Consider the following 22,116-nt stretch of genomic DNA (forward strand, 5'->3'; position numbering starts at 1 on the left):
AAAAACCTAAGAACCCTAACTCTAACCATAAACCCCTAACCCTAACCTTAAACTAACTTTAAACATAACCCCAAACCTAAGTCTCTAAATCTAGCCCTATCTCAAATCCTAATGCTAAACCTAACCCTAAACTGAAAACCCCTATTCCTAACCCTAATTCTCACCCTTACACTAAACCTAAACCTCCTAACTCTAAGCTCCTAACCCTAAACCCCCAATCCTAACCTTAACCCTAACCCTAACTCTAACATTAATCCCAACCTTAACCATAACCCTTACTACCATAACCATAACCTAAACCCAAACAGTAACCCTAACTCTAAACATAACAACTCTAAACCTAACTCTAACTCTAACCCTAAAACCCATCACCAAAACCCTAACCCTAATTCTAGCCTTAACCCTAAGCCTAAACAACCTAACCGTGAACCTAACCCCTCTAACCCTAAACCCCTTAACCCTAACCCTAACCATAATCCTAACCCCAAATTTAACAACCCTAATCCCAACCCTAAATCTAAACCTAAAACTAACCGCAATCCTGTTCCCAATTTTAACCCCCTAACACTAAACCTCATTTTAAATCTAACCCTAACTCTGACCTCTTAACCTTAACACCAACCCTAACCCCCCTAAGCCTAAACCAAATAACTCTAAGACTAACCCCAAATCAAAGCCTAATGCTAACCCAACCCCCCTAACCGTACCCTAAACTTACCCTAAATTCCTATCCTAAACTTAACCCTAACACAAATCCTTACCCTAAACATAATCCTGACCCTAACACCATAACACTAGCCATAACCCTAACCCTAACCCTAACCATAACACAAATCCTTACCCTAAACATAATCCTGACCCTAACACCATAACACTAGCCATAACCCTAACCCTAACCCTAACCATAACACAAATCCTTACCCTAAACATAATCCTGACCCTAACACCATAACACTAGCCATAACCCTAACCCTAACCCTAACCCTAACACCCTAACATTAACCCTAACCCTAACCCTAACCCTAACACCCTAACATTAACCATAACCCTAACCCTAAACCCTAACCCTAACCCTAACCCTAACCCTAACACCCTAACATTAACCCTAACCCTAACCCTAACCCTAACACTAACCCTAAACCCTAACCCTAACACCCTAACATTAACCATAACCCTAACCCTAAACCCTAACCTTAACACTAAGCCCCTGAATATAACTGTAACCCTAACACTGAAACCTAAGCCTTAAGCCTTAATCCCTTAACCCGACATTAACCCTAACCTTAACCCTAATCAAAGTTCACCCTAACAATAATTCTAACGCCCCTAATAATAAACCTAATTCTAACCCTAAACCCTAACTATAAACCTAATAATCCCCTAATCTCAAATCCTATTCCTATCCTAACTCAACCCAATTTTAAACCTAACCCTAACCCTAACCTAATCCTAACCATAACTTCCACAACCATATTCCTAACTCTAACCCTAACCCTAACTCTAAACACCCAAACCACAACCCTAACCTTAACCCTAACTATAATCTAACCCCTTTAAACTTAACCCTAACCCAATCTAACACTAACCTAACCCTGACCCAAACCATAACCCTAACTCTAAACCCACTAACTTTAACCGTAACTCCTCCTAAAACTAACCCCAAAGCAATCCCTAATCCTTACCCCCAACAATAACCCTAACCCTAATCCTAACACTAACCTAATCCTAAACTTAAGCCTAATCCTAACCCTACCCTAACCCTAACACTAACTTTAACCGTAACCATAACCCACAACCCCTACCATAATTATAACCCTAACCCTAAACATAATTTCCCAACCCTAACCTTAACCCTAATTTTAACCCTAATGCCCCAAAACCGAAACCCTAACCCTAACACAAACCCTTCTTTGCCATACCCAAACCCTAATCCTAACCCTAACTGTAACCACCCTAATACTAACCCTAACTCTAACTAACCCTAACCCTGAACCCTAACTCTATCCTTAATACTCCCCTAATCTCAAACCCTAACCTTAAACCTAACCCTAACCATAACTACCACAACCGCATCCCTAACTCTAACTCTAACCATATCACTAACATTTACACTAAACCCTCAAACTAAACCCTAACCATAACTCTAACCCTAATCTAACTCCCTTAAACTTAAACCTAACCCTAATAAACTCTAACACTAAACCTAATACTAACACAAACTATAACCCTAACTCTAATCCACTAACTTTATTGTAACTCCTCCTAATAGTAACTCTAAACCTAACCCTAATTCTAACCCCCCAACCCTAACAATAACAATAACACTAACCCCCCAACCCTAACCGTAACACTAACCGTAACCCTAACCCTAAACATAACCCTAACCCTAACTTCCCCCAGCCCTAACACTAACCCTAAACCTAACCCTCTCCTTAACTTCCCTGAAAAGAAAAAACACTAACCCAAAACTTGCCACTAACCTTAACCCCAACCCTAACCCCAATGCTAATCTAACCTAACCCTAACACAAACCCCTAACCCTAAACCTAAGCCTAACTCTAATCCCAACATTAAACCCCTAACTCTAACCCTAAGCCCCTAAACCTAATCCTAATACTAAAACCATAACCATAACACTAAACATAACCATAACTCTAACCCACAATCCCTATCCTAACTCCAACACTACCCAAACCCTAATCCCACAATACTAAACCTAACCCTGACCCTAAACCTGGATCTAACACTAATTCTTTTTATGCGTCTACTTTTTGAAAAAAATTCAGTGAATATATAAAACTTAGTAATTAGGAAAAACAAGTCATTTGTAGTTTGGACTAACCCTAACCTATAGCATTAGTTAAAAGACAAAATAATCCGAACAGTGAGGCCTAATTATTTTAGGGTTAAAAAAGTGAGACTGCATTTGTAACTCTGCCGGGGGTGGGGTGGGGTGGGGTGGTGGCTAAAGTTAATTGTGTGGCTGGGAGATGTAACTGTTGTTACATGCCTTTTCTTGGATGTGGGGTGAATACATGGCTGCCCAGATCCAGGAGCTGGAGGACTAGTTCTGTTAAGCAGGGGATGGAACACTGTCTGCAAAAGTTAGTGCAACTGTTCTCTGTGTCAGAGGTTACACATGTTGAGTACTTCTTCTTTTGTGCCCAACTTTACCATAAACTATTTAAGATTAAGAAAAAAAAAAAACCAGTTTTAACCTTCAATTATTTATAGTCTGTATGATTTAATTTTCTGTTGCTGTAATAAAATACCATGACCAAGGCAATTTATGGAAGAGTTTGTTTTGGCTCGTGCTTCTGTGAGACCATCATGGCAGGGAGCTGAGAGCGTGCTAAACCGCAATCATGAAGCAGAGAGATGGACTGGAATCGAGGCTAGTCTACATATTAGCGTCAGAGCCTGCCCCTAGCAAGGTATACCCTGTAAAGTCACCGCCAGATTTCAGATATTTGAGCCTATAAAAGATATTCTCATTCAAACCATTATATTGCACTCCAAGGCCCCAAAGGCTCAGAGGCCTTTATTAGAATACAAAGTGTATTTAATCCTACTTCAAAAGCTCCCGTAGTCTTCAACAGTCTCAATAAAACCCTATGAATTCTAAAAGTGAACCAGTTTTGACATACAGTGGAACAGGCATACATTACTTTTCCTAAAAGGAGGAATGGGGGCATAGTTAGAAAATGCTGGGCCAAGGAAGACTGTATGTAAACACAAAATTCCCTAGCTCAGCAATTCCCAGTTGTAGGTCACAACCCATCTCCAGGGACGGCCTAAGACCATCTGGAAACATACATTTACATTATGATTCATGACAGTAGCAAAATTGCAGTTATGAAGTAGCAATGAACATAATTTTATGGTTGGGGGGTCATCACAACACAAGAAACTGTATTAAAGGGATACAGCATTAGGAAGGTTGAGAACTATTGTTCTAGCTTAGTATCTGATATCAGAGGGCTAAAATGGCCCCCATCCCTCCATCTTTTCTGCCTGCAAAGTATATCTCTACCAGGCTGGTTCCACTCCATGTAAGCAGCTCTCCCTGGCAGATGTCTCACAGCTTTAGCACCTCCAACATCTTGAATATGTCCAGCAACCCAGGCTTCACTTCATCTCATGCAGGTTTCCAGGATTAGGGTTGGCCCTGGGGTCTTTTGTGGTCCATGCTTCTGATTTCCAGAGAAAGAGTCTGATGTTCTTTCTTGCTTGAGACATGGTATATAAATTTTTGGTTTTGCAAAAAAAAAAAAAAAAAAAAAAAAAAAAAAAAAAAAAAAAACCATAATTTTTAGTCTGGAAAGGATATCATGTAATTACCCCTTGTGTTTGTTGTCTCTTTTACCAGATTTATCTACTCTTCCTGGGTCTAGTCTCTGGAATGAGTGAGTAATTTTTCTTGTGGATTGGTGAAGACATCTGGAAATTTTAATTTTTATATAGTTTTAGCTATGAATTTCCAGTCTGAAGACTTATCTACTGTGATGGTTTGAATAGGAATGGCAACCATCAACTCAAGTGTTTGACTGCTTGTCCCATAGGGAGTGGCACTATTAGGAGGTGTGGCCTTATTGGAGTATATGTAGCCATACTGAAGAAAGTGTGTCACTGTGGAAGTGAGCTTTGAGGTCTTAATATATGTTCAAGCTACACCCAGTGAGGACACAGTCTTCTGCTGCTACTTGCAGATCAAGATTTGGAACTCAGCTCCTTCTCCAGCACCAAGCCTGCCTGGATGCTGCCATGCCCCACCATGATGCTAATGGACTAAACCTCTGAAACTGTAAGCCAGCCCAATGAAATGTTTTCCTTATAAAAGTTGCCTTGGTCATGGTGTCTCTTCAGAGTAATAAAACCCTAACTAAGGCACCGACTCACCCACTTTTGTTTTTGCCCAGTGAGACTGTTTCATCAGTTTATCCCCCCCCCTCATTTTTTTTATTTAACTTTGTTTTCCTTTTTTAATACCAAATAACCTCTTAATGAGTTTTCATTTACCCATTCTAGATTTTTTTCCCCTTTCTGATCATCTTAGCACTTGTCTTTGTATATTGGGTATTATGCCCCAACTTTTCTTAATTTCAAGTCTTCTCAGGGTCTCTTTTGTGTATGTTTGCCTCCACAGCAAATTTTTGTCAATATGTATGTCAGGGTTATGTTTTTTAACCCATGAAGCAGGCTGATACATGTTTAGCGTTTAAGATTTCTGTTCATACATCACTCAATTGCCTGGTTGTCTGCTACTGCTTTAGATGATTTCACATTGTTTCTCTGGGGCCATGTGTAATGTGCACAATAACACTCTTTAGTGTACTTCCTTGTACAGACAAAAGCTAGAGCTACATTTTCACTGCTGTGTTATTGTACTGTTGTTTCTATGATGACTGAATCTAACTCTTCAGGACAGGTTTGTTGAGTTAAAATTAAGAACTCATCCATCCAAAGTTTTGCTTTGCTTAATGAGGGCAGATCTGTTCATAATTACAAGTTTTGTTGGTAAAGTGTTATTTCTGAGTGGATCCTGGTACAGCTTTTAGAGTTAGCCTGTAGAAAACACAAATTTTCTTCAGTGTACCTTGGCAAATTTAATTTCTTAGACTTTGGTTATATATTCTCTGAGAAGCAAAAAAAAGTTAAAAACAAAAACAAAATCACTGCTTAATAATAATTTTAATAATCCCTAGTTAAGAAACTCCTTAATTCTCTCTAGCACTTTACTCACTTGGGAAATAGTGAAGGAGAAAAAGATTGCAGTAATTACTATTTTAATTTTTATTATTTGATCTGGAGTTTCTTGTATCTTGGTTTCCCTCTGTTCAATTTAGGACATAATTGAGGTCCTTTCCAATTCTTTTATTAGTAGGGAGGGGCTGACTGCATAAAGACCCTTGACATTTGTACTTTTGAGCCTTTTGGGTCCTTTGTCTGGGCTATAGCCTACAGTGTATTGATCTTAGGCAGCCTGTAGTGTAAGTAGTTGGGAGAGCGGTTTGACTGTCCTGTGTCCTGTTCAGAACTAGGAAATATCAGAAAACAAGGTTGGCTTGGAGATGAGATGCTTAGATTGCTTCGTTGTATCTGTGAGAAAGCTTTGGAAAGATGGCTGCTGTTTTTTCAGTTGCTGAACTTTAGTTGTGAAGACTGCTTCTTGTGCAGCCTTGACTTTGGGTACTTGGTTGTGACACTGGTGCCACCTTTTGTCCCAGCTCAGGGTGGGGATGCTACCTCTGGTTGCTTAGGTTTGCTTGGGGAAGGAAGCCTCTCAGTTAGCTCTCTGTAGACCCCTTAGATCCATTACATGTTTAGCTTCCACCCTCCTGCAGCTTTAGAGTGAAGCCCTAGTTGTTTATATTGGGTGGATAGGTGTGGATTTTCATCTCTGATTAGTTCAGTTCTGAGCCAGACGTAAGTTCGTCAATTTGTTGCTAAAATTTCCAACCATAATAGCCCATTTAAAAGACACACAATCCAAATATTTTAATTATAAGTCATATGTGTTAGGAAAGGATGATGTCCCGGGTTTCAGCACCAATGTTAGGAAAAGGATGAAGAGAGTGGGGGGAGGGATATGGCCCATGGAGGTGTGGAGAGGCCTGAAGGCAAGGGGGATGCCTCTGGGAGGCCAATGTTGGGAATCCCTCCCCCCCAACTCTCCTCCCCCAGGGACCAGCCACACGATGGGGGGGAGGGAGAGGGAGAGAGAGAAGAAAGGAATGAGAAGTAGAGGAGTAGAGGCCGGCCATGAGCACATGGAGGAAGGAGGGGAAGGGAAAAAAAGAGGAGGGGTGGGGGGGGGGAGAGCAAGGCTGCTAGAGAGACAAGAGAACAAGAGGCAAGAGAGAGAGGAGGGGGCAAGCAGCCCGTTTCATAGTGTCAGGTTACTGGGGCGGAGCATACTTGGCAATTGCCAGGTAACTGAGGGGTGGGGTTTACAGAATCCCAACAATATGTCTAGATTGGGCAAATCTAATACAATACTAACTTATTTCCTAAGTCTAAGACTTCGTATTACTTGTGGTTTCTCCCGGCTATAGTGGCTTCCTCCTCTCCCCTTTCATCTCTGTTTTTCTCCCTCTACCTGCCACTCCCTCTTGAGCCTCCAGTCCCACCTTTCCTGTCCACCACCCAATCATAAGCTCTAACCTTATATTGACTAATTAAAATGTAGAGAGGGTTCACACGGAATCACTTAACTGGGAGCAACCCCTCTTGAGGAACCAATATGAACAGTAAAATACAAACAGCATTTAGCCAATCCACTACAGTTTACTTTTAAAATCTGAAAATTCAAATAATGTTAGTTGTTGAAATGAGTGTTTTACTACATTTCTTACACAGCTGTTTTCCAAATGTGCGTTTGTCTAGTGTACTGTACCGGCATATAGTGTGTATTGTTAATGGTGTATGTTCTTGCCACTAATACATACATTTTGTTGGATATGCTACTATTATTTATGTAAAGAGTCATAATGCTTTTACACAGGAAAGCTACTTGTTCTGCAACTTGCTTTGTCGACCAGGCTACCCTCAAACTCACAGAGATCTGTCCGCCCTCTCTGGGGTTTAAGTCCTGTGTCCAACTTGATTTTATTTTAGTACATCATTTTGAAAACTTCTTGGTGTTTGGCGAGGGCTACTACATTTTGCATTTTAAATATATTTAAGTGGATTTTCACTCCTGCTCTATCCTTTATCTTAACAGGAAAGTGTCCTCTGACTTGGGACTGAATAGGCTTTCTTTCCATTGTTTCCAGTTTGTGTTTTTTTTTTCTTGTTTTGTAAATATATGTATATTTTTTTTTGTTTTCTTTATTTCTAGGACTTCATACAGTCTGTGAGTTGTTTCTGGGGGAGTGCAAGCCTCTGGGGTTAGCATCCCACTATCAGTGACTGCATATTATGTCTGTTCTTTTGTGACTGGGTTATCTCACTCAGGATGATCTTCTCTAGATGCAGCCATTTTCTTAAGAATTTGGTCAAGTCATTGTTTCTGGTGGCTGAGTAGTATTCCATTGTGTATATGTACCACACTTTTTGTATCCATTCATCTTCTGAAGGACATCTGGGTTCCTTCCAGCTTCTGGCTATTATAAATAGAGCCGCTATGAACATTGTGGTGCATATATCTTTGTTGTGTATTGAAGTGTCACTGGGGTATATGCCCAGAAGTGGAATAGCTGGGTCTTCAGGTAGTACTATATCCAATTTTCTGAGGTATCGCCAGACAGACTTCCAGAGTGGTTGTATTAGCTTGCAACCCCACCAACAGTGGAGAAGTGTTCCTCTTTCTCCGCAGCCTCGCCAGCATCTGCTGTCATCTGAGTTTTGGATCTCGGCCAATCTGACTGGTGTGAGGTGGAATCTCAGGGTTGTTTTGATTTGCATTTCCCTGATGGCTAAGGATGTGGAGCACTTCCTCAGGTGTTTCTCGGCCATTCGGTGTTCCTCAACTGAAAACGTTTTGTTTAGCTCTGTACCCCATCTTTTAATAGGGTTATTTGATTCTCTGGTGTCTAGCCTTTTGAGTTCCTTGCACACCTTGGATATTAGGCCTCTATCTGATGTGGTGTTGGTAAAGATCTTTTCCCATTTTGTTGGTTGCCGTTTTGTTTTCTTGACGATGTCTTTAGCCTTACAGAAACTTTGCAATCTCATTAAGTCCCATTTGTTAATCTTTGACCTTAGAGCTTGAGCCATTGGTGTTTTGTTCAGGAAATTTTCTCCTGTGCCTATGTGTTCTAAGGTTTTCCCTACTTTCTCATCTAATAGTTTCAGTGTATCTGGTTTAATGTGGAGATCTTTGATCCACTTACACTTGAGCTTTGTACAAGGAGACAAGAACGGGTCTATTTTCATTCTTTTGCATGCTGAGTGCCAGTTGGACCAGCACCATTTGTTGAATAGACTGTCCTTTTTCCATTGAATGTTTACTGCTCCTTTGTCAAAAATCAGGTGACCATATACATGAGGGCTCATTTCTGGATCTTCTATTCTATTCCATTGATCCACATGCCTATTTCTGTACCAGTACCATGCAGTTTTCAGCACAATTGCCTTGTAATATAGCTTGAGGTCAGGGATAGTGATTCCCGCAAATGTTTTTTTGTTGTTGAGGATGGATTTCGCTATTCTAGGTCTTTTGTTATTTCATATGGAATTGCACATTGATCTTTCCAATTCCATGAAGAACTGGGTTGGAATTTTGATGGGGATTGCATTGAATCTGTAGATTGCTTTTGGTAGGATGGCCATTTTTAAGATGTTGATCTTTCCAATCCATGAGCATGGGAGATCTTTCTATTTTCTGAGATCCTCCTCAATTTCTTTCTTTAGAGGTTTGAAGTTCTTGTCATACAGGTTTTTCACTTGCTTAGTTAGAGTCACACCAAGGTATTTCATAGTTTTTGTAACGATTGTGAAGGGTACCTTTTCCCTAATTTCTTTCTCCACATGTTTGTCCTTTGAGTACAGGATGGCTACTGATTTGTTTGAGTTAATTTTGTATCCAGCCACTTTGCTGAACTTGTTTATCAGCTGTAGGAGTTCTCTGGTGGAATTTTTGGGGTCACTCAAGTACACTATCATGTCATCGGCAAATAGTGATGTTTTTATCTCTTCCTTTCAGATTTGTATCCCCTTGATCTCCTTTTGCTGTCTAATTGCTCCAGCCAGGACTTCCAGTACTATGTTGAATAGGTAGGGGAAGAGTTGGCAGCCTTGTCGAGTCCCTGATTTTAGTGGGATTGCTTCAAGTTTCTCGCCATTAAGTTTGATGTTGGCTGTTGGTTTGCTGTATATTGCTTTTATTATGTTTAAGTATGGGCCTTGGATTCCTGTTCTTTCCAGTTTGTGTTTTTTTAAGTAGCCTTTTCTGAGAGTTGGTTGTACTCAGAATTGGCTGTTATAGTGCATGAAAGATTCAGCCAGAGCCTGAGACAAGTAGAAACAGGTGGGGATTTTGTTTGTTTGTTTTTACACCTATCCTGTATGATTTTTCTATGTCGTTAGACCATCATTACAAGGAGGCAAATTGGCACTAGGGTGAGGACCTACCTTAGACAACATCTGGTAGGCCCTCAGTCTGGAGTAAGAAATGTTATCAGAGTAACACTGTAGACAGATACTTGAAAGAATGCATTACTGATGTAAAACAATTTTAGATTGTGTTACTTACTTATCTTTATGAAAAGAAATGAATTTTGTCCTTATTAATGTTACTTAAAAACATACAAACAGAAAAGCCTCAAACATGTAGAGTAGCCAGGATGTGAATCTAGTATAGCATTTGTCATAGATCCTGTATTTGTAGGCAGGTGACCATAGATTTGACCTAGATTGCCCTTGGATGTCTGTGGCATCTAAATGCTAATTTTTGGTTAATTGTTCAAGTGTTGCCATTTTTCTTGTAAACAAAATTGTACTGAGTCAATACTGCGTACTTGATTCTTACAGTATACCATCTGGAATAGTAGTAAGTCAGCTGGCTTGTGGTTGAATACAGAACTCCAATCATGTATGTTGTGGTATTGGCCTTAATGTGTTAGAAAATGGCTTACATAAAAAGCAAACATAAAATCAGGACCAGAACTCAAGGAAGACTTATCGTTCATTTTAGGAAAAACATGTTATTCACATAGGAAATAAATGATGACGCCTATGCTAGAGGTGGGAGGTTCTAGTTAATTTTTTAGAGAAAGTTACAGAACACCAGTGGACATGCCTCTTAGCGTCATCCAGTCCATCAGACTGCAACTACATTTCAGATTTCCATTCTCATTCAAGCCTGTGCCACATCTCAACATGCAGTTGTGAATTGACGGAGTTTGTCAGTACCCTACAACGACAAAGTGGTGGTATCTTTCAGGAATGGAAAACTTAAACAAGTGAAAACAGGCCGGTCTTCGCTTGTTGTGCCTGACACAGGTAGGTACTGAAATTGTTTTCTTCAAAAACAGTTCTATTTGATAATCTCATTCTGATGTTTTCATTTGTATTCTAATTACTACAAACTTCTTGATGTAAAGATCCTCTAGGAATGTCAGGTTATATAAGGTACAGTAAGTATAACTGAACACTTTATTACTATCTTTTATATTAGACTTAACTGTGGCTAACTCAAAATGTCAGGTCATCTCAGTGCTGTGAGCACAGGGACTCCAAGCTTTCCTTCTTTGTGCAGACTTTAAATCATTGAAGTTATGAACTGTGTAAATTTGACAATTTATATTCTGTGCCCAATCTCCTGTGAGAATGAAGTTGATTGGTAAGGGTAAATGAGCACTTCTTGAAGGTTGCTCCAATAATGCACTTTTAAAAATTAAACATTGAGATAGAACTGTTGTACTTACTACTGTTTACTACTGTAAACCTGGTGAGATTGCTTTAACATCTGCGTAGCTTGTCTAATTTGTGTGTGTGCCTCACATTGTTCTTCTTCTCATTGCTGACATCTAAGCTAGAAACTGCTCTGCAGACTTCTGATTTCATTCTCATTTTCAGATGCTTTCTCCTGTTCTCACCTTCATAAGCTCTTCTTGCAATAATCAGAGCCAGTGTCTTGCTCAAAAGCAACGTTTGCTGCTGCTTAATGAGAAAAGAAAATCTCATCTTGCAATGTATCTCTAGTACTGGAGATTTTCTTGTCCTTCTCTCCTGGAGACTCTCCGGATCCACATGTGACCTCGGCATCTGGGCTATAAATGTGTATTAGCTGTCATATTTTTTAAATCCATAGGAATTAGAGTGAAACTATAACACATTACAGGTGACTGAGTGGTATCGTTACTTGAGAAGATGAACACATCTCTTGGTACATGGTATGAAGTTACTAATCTAGCAAATGTCTTTCTGTCAGTACCTGTCCGTTAACATCACCAGAGGCTATTTGCTTTATTCAGCATTGCTAATGGTATACCTTAACAGTTTTACCTTGAAGATATATTTTCTCTTCAACTCTGCGTCATAACTTAGTTAGAAGGGCTCTTGATTATCTGTGTCTTCCATGAAATATATTAGTGTTCTAAAGTGCACATTATGTTGAACAGACCAAGTAAGCAGGATGTAATCTCCACTTTGGACTCATTGGTAACACATATGGTTATCAGAGGATGGGAACTAGATCTAAATAAATTCAGGGGCTTTCTAATTTAGTGAAATTAATTCTAATTCTTGGGAGTTTAGTGGTGTAGGGTATATGAGACATTAGTTCAAAGGTGAGAGATGAGTTAGTATACTGCCACCACCACGAAAGAAGCACAATATTTATGCTCCTATCAGGATTCTGGAGACAGCATATTCCTTCCTTGGGTGTGTTACAGATCCAGGCCAGATGGAGACTGAGAGATGTTCTTTCCTTTGCTGGAAGGAATACAATCTGTCATCTATGGACCTGCTGGGGACACAAAGCTGCCTTTGTCCAGACATTTCATCAGCGGGGCCTAATCTGCATTGTTATCCTAGATGAGAGGTGACAACTGACAATCAGTGATCCTCTGGCAGGATCCTAGACTCACAGGAGCTGATGTATGGCAGTCTAAGACAGTATACCTACCTCATGTACCTATCCCTGCAGGTTTCCAGAATTTTCTCTCTTTGATTGGGAGTGAACCAGCCACATATGGCTGAAAGGAAAGAAGTCAAGTGTAGAGACTGGAGAGACGTGTTCTCCATTAAGAGCATTTGTTGCAATCTTAGAGGACCCACATGACAGCTAACAAACCTCTTTAACTCAAATTCTGGTGGACTCTGATGCCCACTTCTGGCCTCTGTGGGAATTGCATACATGTGGTGCCCAAATATTTGGCAGGCAAATCATCCATATATTACTACTTTTAAAATTTAAATGTAGGCTATCTTTAATTTTTTAATTTTTTTCATTTTATTTTTTAATCACTTTATTTTAAAAAACAGATAGATGTACAAATTTTAAGCATTTTAGCATAAAAGTATACGAATACATTTTTGTCAGTGCTTGGCTTTTTTTTTTTTAAGGTTTGATAGTGTGCATTAAGATCTTACTCATTACTATGAGCATAAAGTACATGTAAAATGGGAAGTAACCTGGAATTAGTCAAAGTTTTATTGGTGTGTAAGGATTAAGCATAATGCTTTTTTCTTTTCTTTTCTTTTTTCTTTTCTTGAACTTCATATAGTCTGTGAGTTGTTTCTGGGGTGTTCAGAGCTTTCTGAAGTTAGTATCCAGTTATCAGTGACTGCATATTATGTCTGTTCTTTTGTGACTGGGTTATCTCACTCAGTATGATATTCTCTAGATACATCCATTTTCTTAAGAATTTCGTAAAGTCATTGTTTCTGGTAGCTGAGTAGTATTCCATTGTGCAAATACACCACAATTTTTGTATCCATTCATTTACTGAAGGACATCTGGGTTCTTTCCAGCTTCTGGCTACTGTAAATAGAGCTTCTATGAACATTGTGGTGCATGTGTCTTTGTTGTATGTTGGAGCGTCTCTGGGGTATATGCCCAGAAGTGGAATAACTGGGTCTTCAGTTAGTATTATGTCCAATTTTCTGAGGAATCACCAGACTGATTTCCAGAATGGTTGTACCAGTTTACAACCCCACCAACAGTGGAGAAGTGTTCCTCTTTCTCCACATTGTCGCCAGCATCTGCTGTTATCTGAATTTCTGATCTTGGCTAATCTGACTGGTGTGAGGTGGAATCTCAGGGTTGTTTTGATTTGCATTTCCCTGATGGCTAAAGATGTCGAGCACTTCCTTAGATGCTTCTCAGCCATTCTATATTCTTCAATTGAGAACATTTTGTTTAGCTCTGTACCCCATTTTTTAATAGGGTTGTTTGGTTCTCTGGTGTCTAGCTTTTTGAGTTCTTTGTATACCTTGGATATTAGGCCTCTATCTGATGTGGGGTTGGTAAAGATCTTTTCCCACTCTGTTGGCTGCCGTTTTGTTTTCTTGACAGTGTCCTTAGCCTCACAGAAACTTTGTAATCTCATTAAGTCCCATTTGTCAATCTTTGACCTTAGAGCATGAGTCATTGGTGTTATGTTCAGGAAATTTTCTCCTGTGCCTATGTGTTCTAAGGTTTTCCCTAATTTCTCTTCTAATACTTTCAATGTACCTGGTTTAATGTGGAGATCGTTGATCCACTTGCACTTGAGCTTTGTACAAGGAGATAAGAAAGGGCCTATTTTCCTTCTTCTGTATGCTGAGCGCCAGTTAGACCAACACCATTTGTTGAATTGGCTTGTCCTTTTTCCACTGAATGTTTACAGCTCCTTTGTCAAAAATCAGGTGACCATATATGTGAGGGCTAATTTCTGGATCTTCTATTCTATTCCATTGATCCACATGCCTATTTCTGTACCAGTACCATGCACTTTTTAGCACAATTGTCTTGTAATATAGCTTGAGGTCAGGGATAGTGATTCCCGCAGATGTTTTCTTGTTGTTGAGGATGCATTACGCTATTCTAGGTCTTATGTAATTCCAGATGAAATTGCACATTGCTCTTTCCAACTCTTTAAGAACTGGGTTGGTATTTTGATGGGGATTGCATTGAATCTATAGATGGCTTTGGTAGGATGGCCATTTTTACAATGTTGATCCTTCCAATCCATGAGAAAGGGAGATCTTTCCATTTTCTGAGATCTTCCTCCATTTCCTTCTTTAGAGATTTGAAGTTCTTGTCATACAAGTCCTTCACTTGCTTAGTTAGAGTCACACCAAGGTATTTCATAGTTTTAAAGACTATTGTGAAGGGTATCTTTTCCCTAATTTCTTTCTCCACATGTTTGTCCTTTGAATATAGGAAGGCTACTGATTGGTTTGAGTTAATTTTATATCCGGCTACTTTGCTGAACTTGTTTATCAGCTGTAGGAGTTCTCTGGTGGAATTTTTGGTGTCACTTAAGTACACTATCATGTCATCTGCAAATAGTGATGTTTTTACTTCTTCCTTTCCAATTTGTATCCCTTTGATTTCCTCTTGCTGTCTAATTGCTCCAGCCAGGACTTCCAGTACTATGTTGAATAGGTAGGGAGAGAGTGGGCAGCCTTGTCGAGTCCCTGATTTTAGTGGGATTGCTTCAAGTTTCCCACCATTAAGTTTGATCGTGGCTGTTGGTTTGCTGTATATTGCTTTTATTATGTTTAGGTATGGGCCTTGGATTCCTGTTCTTTCAAAGACTTTTAACATGAAGGGGCGTTGAATTTTGTCAAATGCTTTCTCAGCATCTAGTGAGATGACCATGTGGTTTTTTTTCTTTGAGTTTGTTTATATGATGGATTACATAGATGGATTTCCATATATTAAACAATCCCTGCATGCCAGGGATGAAGCCTACTTGATCATGGTGAATGATCTTTTTGATGTGTTCTTGGATTTGGTTCGTAAGGATTTTGTTGAGTATTTTTGCATCAATGTTCATAAGTGAGATTGGTCTGAAGTTCTTTTTCCTTGTAGGGTCTCTGTGTGGTTTAGGAATGAGGGTTATTGTAGTCTCAAAAAATAAGTTAGGTAGTGCTCCATCTGATTCTATTTTGTGGAATAGTTTGGAGAGTATTGGTATTAGGTTGTCAATAAATGTCTGATAAAATTCTCCACTGAACCCATCTGTACCTGGGCTTTTTTTTTTTTTTGGTTGGGAGGCTATTGATGACTGCTTCTATTTCTTTAGGTGTTATGGGATTATTTAGATGATTTACCTGATTCTGGTTTAACTTTAGTATCTGATATCTGTCTAGGAATTCATCCATTTCCTCCAGATTTTCCATCTTTGTTGAGTATAGGCGTTTATAGTAGGATCTGATGATTTCTTGAATTTCCTCAGTTTCAGTTATTATGTCTCCACTTTCATTTCAGATTTTGTTAATTTGGATACTCTCTCTTTTTCCTCTAGGTAGTCTGGCTAAGGGTTTATCAATCTTGTTAATTTTCTTAAAGAAGCAGCTCTTGGCTTTGTTGATTCTTTAAATGGTTCTTTTTGTTTCTATTTGGTCTATTTCTGCCCTAGTTTTGATTATTTCTTGCTGTCTACTCCTCTTGGGTGTATTTGCTTCCTTTTGTTCTAGAGCTTTCAACTGTGCTTTTAAGTTGCTAGTGTGTGCTCTCTCCAGTTTCTTTTTGGAAGCACTCAGAGCTATGTGTTTTCCTCTGAGTACTGCTTTCTTTGCATCCCATAGGTTTGTGTATGTTGTGTTTTCTTTTTCATTGAGTTCTAGAAAATTCTTACTTTCTTTCTTTATTTCTTCTTTTACCCTGTTATCGTTTAATAGAGCATAGTTTAGTTTCCATGTGCATATGAGCTTTTTGTTGTCTTTGTTGTTATTGAAGATCAGCCTTAGACCATTGTGATCTGAAAGGATGCATGGGAGTATTTCAACCTTCTTATATTTATTAAGGCTCATTTTGTGACCAATTATGTGGTCAATTTTTTAGACAGTGCTGTGAGGTGCTAAGAAGAAGATGTATTGTTTTGTTTTAGGATGATAAGTTCTATAGATATCTATTAATTTCAGTTGGTTCATAACCTCTGCTAGTTTTATAGTGTCCTTGTTCAGTTTCTGTTTCCATGATCTGTCCATTGGTGAGAGTGGGGTATTGAGGTCTTCCACTATTATTGTGTGGGGCAAAATGTATTTTTTGATTTTTAGTAGGCTTTCTTTTATGAATATGGGTGCTTTTGTATTTGGAGCATATATGTTAAGGATTGAGAGTTCCTCCTGACAAATTTCCCGTGTAATGAGTAAAAAGTGTCCTTCCTTATCTTTTTTGATAACTTTTGGTTGAAAGTCTACTTTATTCGATATTAGAATGGCCACTCCAGCTTGTTTCTTAGGGCCATTTGCTTGGAAGGTTTTTTCCCAACCTTTTACTCTGAGATAGTGTCTGTCTTTGTCTCTGAGATGAGTTTTCTGTATGCAGCAAATGCTGTTTTTTTTTTTTTTTTTTTTTTTTTTTTTTTTTTTTTTTTATGTATCCAGTCTGATAGCCTATATCTTTTTATTGGGGAATTGAGTCCATTTATGTTAACAGATATCAAGGAATAGTGGTTGCTGTTTCCTGTTGTTTTTGCTCTTGGAGGTTGAATTGTGCCTGTATGTTTTTCTTCTTTTGGTTTTCTTGCTTAGGAGTTTTCTTGTTTTTATTAGGATGTAGTTTCCCTCCTTGTATTGAGTTTTCCACCTATAATTCATTGTAGTGCTGTGTTTGTGGTCAGATATTGTGTAAATGTAGTTTTGTCCTGGAATATCTTAGTCTCTCCATCTATGGTGATTGATAATTTTGCTGGGTATAGCAGCTTGGGCTGACACTTGTGTTCTCTTAGGGTCTGTATGAGGTCTGTCCAGGATCTTCTAGCTTTCATAGTCTCTGCTGAGAAATCAGGTGTGATTCTTATTGGCCTGCCTTTATATATTACCTGCCCTTTTTCCCTTACTGCTTTTTAGTATTCTTTCTTTGCTTTGGGCACTTGGTGTTTTGACTATTATGTGTCGGGAGGTATTTCTTTTCTGGTTCAACCTATTTGGAGTTCTAAAGGCTTCTTTTATGCTCGTGGTCATCTCATTCTTAAGCGTAGGGAAGTTTTCTTCTTTGATTTTGTTGAAGATATTTATCGTGCTTCTTAGTTGATATTCTTCACCCTCTTCTATTCCTATTATCCTTAGGTTCGGTCTTCTCATTGTGTCCTGGATCTCCCAGACATTTTGGGTTAGGAGCTTTTTGGTTTTTGCATCTTCTCTGACTGTTTTCTCTGTTTTCAATGTTGTCTTTGGCCCCCTATTTTCTCTCTTCCAATCCTTGTAGTCTGTTGGAAATGCTTGCATCTGTGACTCCTGATTTCTTTTTTATGTTTTCTACCCCCATGGTTGTCTCTTTTAATGTTTTCTTTATTGTGTTCATTTCTGTTTTAAATTCCTTGTTTCATTCCTTCATCTCTTTCGCTTTTTTTCCCTCTAGTTCTTTGAGTTCTTTGAGTGTTTTTCTTGTTTCCTCTTTAAAAGCTTCTTATTCTTTATGCTCTTCCTCCCATTCTTGTTTAAGGATCTCTATCATCATCTTGAGGTATGATTTCGGGTCTGAGTCTTCTTTTTCTGGGGTGTTTGGCATTCTGCTCTTTGCTGTGATGGGGAAGCTGGGTTCTGGTGTTGCCAGGTTGTCTTGGTTTCCCTGGGGTATGTTCTTTTGCTTTCCTCTTGCCATCTTGTTGTCTGTGTTTACACATGGTCTTGTTGTCAGTGATTGGTTCTTGCCTCTCCATTGTACCTGGCCTGTGTCCCTGGATTTCTGTGTGTTCCTGGTGGCAGATGGACAGAGTGACTATTCTGTACGCATGGGCCACTGGCTGATAACAGACTGCCCAAAGCAGGGTTTTGCTTACCTGAACCAATTGGGGGGGGCGCACTTTCAATTTGCTCAGCAGAGATCTCTCTGCTCCCTGGCTACTTGAAACACCTTCTCACCAGGCCTTTTTTCCTGGATCTTCACTGTTCCTGGTGTCGGGTGGTGCCTGTTCTGTACTCAAGGGCCGCTGGCTGGAAACAGACAGCCCGATGCAGGGTTCCTGGTTCCCTGAACCAAGTGAGGGGGCACTTTCCTCGTGCTCGGCAGAGATCTCTCTGCTCACCGGCTACTCGGGACGCCTTCTCACCAGGCCTGTGACCCTGGATCTCCCTACGCTATTATTTTAATTGTTATGTTTCATATAAAGGTTTATTATTATCCACTTGCAGTGTAGGTTTTATCAGGTGCTTCATGCTAGATACTTTCTTCTTTTACGTTGTACTCTTAATTTAAAAAGACATTCATAGGAGTGATAATTTGTAGATTTTTTTTTTTTTTTTTTTGCTTAATGAGTGCAAAATCCTGGCCTGATTCACAAGTACTGTACAAATTAGACTTAGTGCTTGTCATGATTTGAATATGATTGGCCAAGTGAGTGGCACTATTTAAAATTGTGGTCTTGTTGGTGTAGGTGTGTCACTGTAGGTGTGGGTTTAAGACTCGATCCTAATTGCCTAGAAGGCAGTCTTCCACTAGCAGCCTTCAGATGAAGACATAGAACTCTCAGCTCTGCCTGCACCATGCCTGCCTGGATGCTGCCATGTTCTTGCCTTGAGGATAATGAACTGAACCTCTGAACCTGTAAGCCAGCTCTAATTAAATGTTCTTTATAAGACTTTACTTGGTCATGGTGTCTGTTCACAGCAGCAAAACCCTAAGACAGTGCTCATGCTTATAACCCCAGGATCCAGGAGTTAGAGCACAAAGAAAAACATTGACCAATATCTTCAGGTAGGAAACAATGAGTTTCATGCTAGGTCACAGTCTATCAATAAATGAAGACATTGAGAACAGTACATAGGTCTTCTCCTAGCATCAAATAATAACACTTGCCATATTGTTATTCAATAGTTTCCAGTGACTTCTCGATGATGTATGTGCTTCAGAGGCTATGGTTTCTTCTTTATCATTCTTTTTGGCCTGGACTCTCTTTAAATATTTAATAATAACAATAGTAGTTCTCAAATATCTTAAAGATTATGGTATTTCATAACATTTTTATTCCTATCCTGACTTAAACCAAATTGTTCCTACTCTATAAATTCTGTAAGCTTCTTCAACTTATACAGAAAAAAAGAACACTGTCTGAAATTGTGGTTTAGAGCATATGTCATGCCAGTTTTAGTGGAAAGTAGATAAAGAACCTGACTGCCAAGAAATTCCTGATGTGGCAGGAAATTTTATTTGTGTGTGTGTGTGTGTGTGTGTGTGTGTGTGTGTGTATGTGTTTATGCATGTGAGCATGCACGTATTCAGAAGTTTTTTAAATATAATTCTTTGTTTACATGATGAAGCAGACCAAGGTAAATTAAAGGGATAGATGTATCAAAGCGACAGATAATGATATACAAAGACAGAGTCACTCATTAGCCAGCATGCTCAACAGATCTGAATATAATCACACAACTTACAAAGAAAGTTCCAATCATACTCAGTGATAACATGGTCAAGGAAGAAATAAAGAAAGAAATTAAGGATTTTTTTTTTTTTTTTTTAGAATTTAACAAAATTGAAAGCACAACATACCCAAATTTACAGGATACAATGAAAGCAGTATTAAGAGGAAAACTCATAGCTCTGAGTGCCTCAAAAAACAAAACAAAACAAAAAAAAACAAAACAAAACAAAACAAACCCCAAAAAACTGGAGAGAGCATACACTAGCAGCTTGACAGGACACCTAAAAGCTCTATAACAAAAAGAAGCAGATACACCCAAGAGGAGTAGATGGCAGGAAATAAACTCAAAGCAGAAATCAATCAAGCAGAAACAAAGAGAACTATGCAAAGAATCAACAAAACCAGGAGCTGGTTTCTTGACATAAACCCTTAGCCAGACTAACTAGAGAACACAGAGTATGCAATTTAACAAAAATAGAAATGAAAGTGGCGACATAACAACAGAAATTGGGGAAATTCAAGAAATCATCAGATCCTACCACAAAAACCTATACTCAACAAAATTGGAAAATCTAGAGGAAATGGAAAAATTTCTAGACAGATACCAGATATCAAAATTAAATCAGGATCAGATAAACTATTTAAACAGTCCCATAACACCTAAAGAAATAGAAACAGTCATCAAAAGCCTCCCAACCAAAAAAAAAAGCCCAGGACCAGCTAGGTTCAGTGCAGAATTTTATCAGACTTTCATAGAAGACCTAATACCAATACTCTCCAAATTATTCCACAAAATAGAAACAGAAGGAACACCACCCAACTCATTCATTGAAGCCACAATTATGTTCATACCTAAACCACACAAAGACCCTACAAAGAAAGAGAACTTCAGACCAATTTCCCTCATGAACATTAATGCAAAAATACTCAATAAAATTCTTGCAAACTGAATCCAAGAACACATCAGAACAATCATTCATCATGATTATTCCAGGGATCAAGGGATGGTTCAATACACAGAAATTCATCAATGTAATCCACCATATAAACAAACTTAAAAAAAGAAACCATATGATCATCTCACTAGATGCTGAAAAAGCATTTGACAAAATTCAACACCCCTTCATGTTAAAAGTCTTAGAAAGAACAGGAATCCAAGGCCTATACCTAAACATAAAAAAAAGCAATATACACTAAACAGGAAGGCAACATCAAACTAAATGGTGACAGACTTGAAGCAATCCCACTAAAATCAGGGACTAGACAAGGTTGCCCCCTACCCCTCTACCTATTCAACATAGTACTGAGAGTCCTGGCCAGAGCAATTAGACAACAATAGGAAGTCAAAGGGATACAAATTGGAAAGGAAGAAGTAAAAATATCACTAATTGCTGATGATAAGATAGTATACTTAAGTGGCCAAAAATTTTTCACTAGAGAACTCCTAGAGCTGATAAACAACTTCAGCAAAGTGGCTGGATATAAAATTAACTCGAACAAATTAGTAGCCTTCATCTATTCAAAGGATAAACAGGCTGAGAAAAAATTAGGTAAAATACAACCTTTACAATAGTCATAAACAATAATGAAATTCATTGGTGTGACCCTAACTAAGCAAGAGAAAGATCTGTATGACAAGAACTTCAAATCTTGAAGAAGGAAATTGAAGATCTCAGAAAATGGAAAGATCTCCCATGCTCATCGATTCAAAGGATCAACATTGTAAAAATGGCCATCATGCCTAAGGAAATCTACAGATTCAATGCAATCTCCATCAAAATTTCTACTCAATTCTTCATAGAGTTGGAAAGAGCAATTTGCAAATTCATCTGGAATAACAAAAAACCTAGAATAACGAAATCTATTCTCTACAATAAAAGAACTTCTGGGGGAGTAAGCATCCTTTATCTCAAGCTACATTACAAAGGAATTGTGATAAAAACTGCTTGGTATTGGTACAGAGATAGGCAGGTAGGTCAATGGAGCAGGATTGAAGATTCAGAAATGAACCCTCACACATATGGTCACTTGATCTTTGACAAAGGAACTAAAAACATTCAATGTAAAAAGGACAGCCTCTTCAACAAATGGTGTTGGTTCAACTGGCACTCAGCATGCAGAAGAATGCAAATTGATCCTTGCTTATCTCCTT

Source organism: Micromys minutus (genome assembly GCF_963924665.1).
Source record: "Micromys minutus genome assembly, chromosome: 1".
NCBI classification, from domain to species: Eukaryota; Metazoa; Chordata; class Mammalia; order Rodentia; family Muridae; genus Micromys; species Micromys minutus.